Source organism: Convolutriloba macropyga, unplaced genomic scaffold (genome assembly GCF_964194025.1).
Source record: "Convolutriloba macropyga unplaced genomic scaffold, txConMacr16.3 SCAFFOLD_2936, whole genome shotgun sequence".
NCBI classification, from domain to species: Eukaryota; Metazoa; Xenacoelomorpha; order Acoela; family Convolutidae; genus Convolutriloba; species Convolutriloba macropyga.
Window position 1 is genome coordinate 20396 of NW_027449293.1, and position 4605 is coordinate 25000.

Genomic DNA, 4605 nt, shown 5'->3' on the forward strand with positions numbered 1-4605 from the left:
AAGCGGATCGAGCTTAATTGTCTAGAGGAAGTAAAAGTCGTAACAAGGTTTCCGTAGGGGAACCTGCGGAAGGATCAGTGATTGATTCCTTCGGGCATGGCTGCTGGTAGAGGCCATGTCTGTAGTGCGCATGACGCTCTGTCGCTAGAGATTGCTTGGCAACCAATCTCGAATTATGTATCGAGCTCAAAAACTACTTGTGTGGATACATAGTTCAGCAGTCATGGCAAGGGACTGCTTAAAGGGAGACTAGTTAGCAAAAGCAGCCTAGCAGAACTGCAGCTATCTAGATCTCAGAAGCTGGGTTATAGAAGCCCAGCTATAGACTTGTGAATGAGAAAGGCCTAAAAAGGTCCACAAGTCGCGTGGTTAGAACCGACACGCAAAAATCCCAGCGAGTGACAGAGCGTTGCGCTGTTCAGTGGGAAAGAGTTGAGCTACTCGGGGCGCCCACTGAACTTGCTCCGAGCCAAAGGCTCGAAAAAACACAGCTTAGCCTCAGATCCTTTACATAGAAGGCTAGCTAAAATAAACTTACCTTGGACGAGGGTAAAGTTTAGTCAGTTCTTAGGGGAGAGTAATCCACAGCTTCTCGCCCTCTGAACATTCTCCCAGATATGTAGGTCTGGGAGAGTCTCCTCCTGTTCTTCGGAATCTGGAGGTAGACAAAGACAGTACGATACGATCTTGCATCGGGATGACTAACCGATAATGATCATAATCTGACAATTTTTCCGGCTTGAGGCACCGGAGTCAGATTAAAGACACATACTGAACTAAAGGCGTATGTGCAAAGCTTGTCGGAGTGTAGAGAGTCAAGCTGAGTTGACTCGTCACGTGGTGATGACAACAGCCATGTGCAAAACACTCACAACTTTATCGTCTATGTGGAAAAGGTTGCTAACAGCGGTCTCTATGAGAGGCCCTCGCATATAACTATACGAGGAAAAGGCGATAGAGTTGTTTGAATGTGGGGCAGGTTCATCGACAAGCTAAGTTGATCACATTCTTGTTGTGGCATCCTACTAGAATTGGTCACGGTCTGCACCAACTCTCCCCAAGTTGGCCAGACTTAAAACTAGAAATAAGGTTTGCAGCTATGTGAACCTAGAAACTGTAAAGGAGTTGAAAGAACTTAAAGGAATTGAAAGAGGCCTTGAGGTATATCCTCTTGGTAAAGACCCACAAAAGCTCACAAAAGTGGCTTCGAAGGGCAAAACTGGTTCATCCAAAACAATTGGAGAGCTTAAAGCAGAACCAATTCGAATGAAACACTATTGGTGAAACTTCATCATGAGAACGTCACAAGCTGATCACGCTCTATGATATGACTAGTATTATGTTGCTTCTAGTAGGCTAAGCGCAAGCCGAAACATCAACATGTGAAAGTCGTAGAATTTTGCAATCAAACTGTGGCTAGTACTGTGATGTTACTAGTAACCTGGTGTTCCGTCATATGGCCAAGAGAGCATTTGAAGGCGAAACTTCTGCATGGGAAAGCTGCATCATGATCAAAATTTTATATCGAGTATTATGTTGACGTTAGTAGGCCTTGGCCGAAAACGCAGCATGTGAAAGGTATAGATAAAAGTTATTGTTGCAGTCAGTACTGTGTAGTTACTAGTAGCTGGATTTAAGCTCAAAATGAGACACTGTTGGTGAAACTTCATCATGAGAATGTCACAAGCTGATCAAGCTCTATGATATGACTAGTATTATGTTGCTTCTAGTAGGCTAAGCGCAAGCCGAAACATCAACATGTGAAAGTCGTAGAATTTTGCAATCAAACTGTGGCTAGTACTGTGATGTTACTAGTAACCTGGTGTTCCGTCATATGGCCAAGAGAGCATTTGAAGGCGAAACTTCTGCATGGGAAAGCTGCATCATGATCAAAATTTTATATCGAGTATTATGTTGACGTTAGTAGGCCTTGGCCGAAAACGCAGCATGTGAAAGGTATAGATAAAAGTTATTGTTGCAGTCAGTACTGTGTAGTTACTAGTAGCTGGATTTAAGCTCAAAATGAGACACTGTTGGTGAAACTTCATCATGAGAATGTCACAAGCTGATCAAGCTCTATGATATGACTAGTATTATGTTGCTTCTAGTAGGCTAAGCGCAAGCCGAAACATCAACATGTGAAAGTCGTAGAATTTTGCGATCAAATTGTGGCTAGTACTGTGATGTTACTAGTAACCTTGTGTTACGTCATATGGCCAAGAGAGCATTTGAAGGCGAAACTTCTGCATGGGGAAGCTGCATCATGAACAAAAGTTTATATCGAGTATTATGTTGACATTAGTAGGCCCTGGCCGAAAGCGCAGCATGTGAAAGGTATAGATAAAAGTTATCGTTGCAGTCAGTACTGTGTAGTTACTAGTAGCTGGATTTAAGCTCGAAATGAGACACTGTTGGTGAAACTTCATCATGAGAACGTCACAAGCTGATCACGCTCCATGATATGACTAGTATTATGTTGCTTCTAGTAGGCTAAGCGCAAGCCGAAACATCAACATGTGAAAGTCGTAGAATTTTGCGATCAAATTGTGGCTAGTACTGTGATGTTACTAGTAACCTTGTGTTACGTCATATGGCCAAGAGAGCATTTGAAGGCGAAACTTCTGCATGGGGAAGCTGCATCATGAACAAAAGTTTATATCGAGTATTATGTTGACGTTAGTAGGCCCTGGCCGAAAGCGCAGCATGTGAAAGGTATAGATAAAAGTTAGCGTTGCAGTCAGTACTGTGTAGTTACTAGTAGCTGGATTTAAGCTCGAAATGAGACACTGTTGGTGAAACTTCATCATGAGAACGTCACAAGCTGATCACGCTCTATGATATGACTAGTATTATGTTGCTTCTAGTAGGCTAAGCGCAAGCCGAAACATCAACATGTGAAAGTCGTAGAATTTTGCAATCAAACTGTGGCTAGTACTGTGATGTTACTAGTAACCTTTTCTTACGTCATATGGCCAAGAGAGCATTTGAAGGCGAAACTTCTGCATGGGGAAGCTGCATCATGAACAAAAGTTTATATCGAGTATTATGTTGACGTTAGTAGGCCCTGGCCGAAAGCGCAGCATGTGAAAGGTATAGATAAAAGTTATCGTTGCAGTCAGTACTGTGTAGTTACTAGTAGCTGGATTTAAGCTCGAAGTGAGACACTGTTGGTGAAACTTCATCATGAGAACGTCACAAGCTGATCACGCTCTATGATATGACTAGTATTATGTTGCTTATAGTAGGCTAAGCGCAAGCCGAAACATCAACATGTGAAAGTCGTAGAATTTTGCGATCAAACTGTGGCTAGTACTTTGATGATGCTTGTAGCCAACCGAATTGGTTGAAAAGCCCAATAAGTAAGCTAACTTGGGAGAGCTTGTTGGAAACCAAATGCTACTAGATTGGTCCAAATACATCCTTCAACAGGGGATCACTTGGCTCGCTTTACGAAGAGGAGCACAGCTATATGTGTTAATTCGGTATGAATCGCAAGATTTGTTTACCGACCTCTCTAACGCAAAAGGCGGTCTCGGCTTCGGCTGTTGACTGCGTCCGATTCAGGGTTATATAACTCTCGATTGAACACATTGATGTTCTATTGTTGGTGCTTCCAATAAAATTGGAACACTTAAAGCAGAACCGATTCAAATAATAGCATTCTGATCAATGATTGCATTCCTTGATCAAGAACTGCTGGAGTCATTGTGATGGCGAATTTTCTTCATAAGAAAATTGCAAAGAGACGGAACTTAATGAGACTAGTATTATGTTGTTTCTAGTAAGCGGAAGCTGAAACAGCAACATGTGAAAATCAAGTTTTGTTCAATGATCTCGAGGCGATAAGTACTATGAAGCAACTAGTAGCCTAAGCATGACTCAGATTTGAGACAGTCAAAAAGACTGGCGAAACTTCTTCACATGAAAGTTACATAGAGAACTACAAATGTATACAGCGAGTATTATGTTGTTTCTAGTAGGCGAAAGCTGAAACATCAACATGTGAAAGTTGTCTGCAAACTGTAGAACGATATGTGATTAGTACTGTGCTGTTACTAGTAGCCAGTCTGACTGTAGAAGCCAAGACAAAGGGAAACTAATGCATCTGAAAAGGACAAGTTATGGAAAGGTATGCACGATAAGTATTATGTTGTTTCTAGTAAGCGGCAGCTGAAACATCAACATGTGAACGTCGTTGTGTACAGTAACCTAGAACTATATAGTCCTTAGTAACGTGCATTTACTAGTACCTGTAATTGGTATTCAGACTCAGGCAGTTTGGAATAGTTTGGCAAAGATGCACCAGAGAAAACTGGGATTTGATACAGAAATTGTTGAATACAAGTATTATGCTGCTTCTAGTAGGTTGAATCCGAAACATCAGCATGTGAAAATTGAAAACATTTCTGGTTCGAATTGTCACAAGTATTTGGTGATCTGAGTAGCCAAACTCACTACAACGCCAATTGAAGGCAAAAATTCTCAACGGGAAAAGCTATTCTCATTGAATGAGCTAACAAGACGAGTATTATGTTGCTTCTAGTAGGCGAAAGCCAAAACATCAACATGTGAAAGTCTTGCTGAACAAATTTAATGTTGTTGAGC

The 4605-nt window shown here is 41.6% G+C and overlaps 1 pseudogene; it reads left to right on the plus strand.

Moving 5' to 3' along the window:
- The first annotated feature begins 3417 nt into the window (after window positions 1-3417).
- Window positions 3418-3569, plus strand: LOC142354929 (5.8S ribosomal RNA; annotated as a pseudogene).
- The last annotated feature ends 1036 nt before the right edge of the window (window positions 3570-4605 follow it).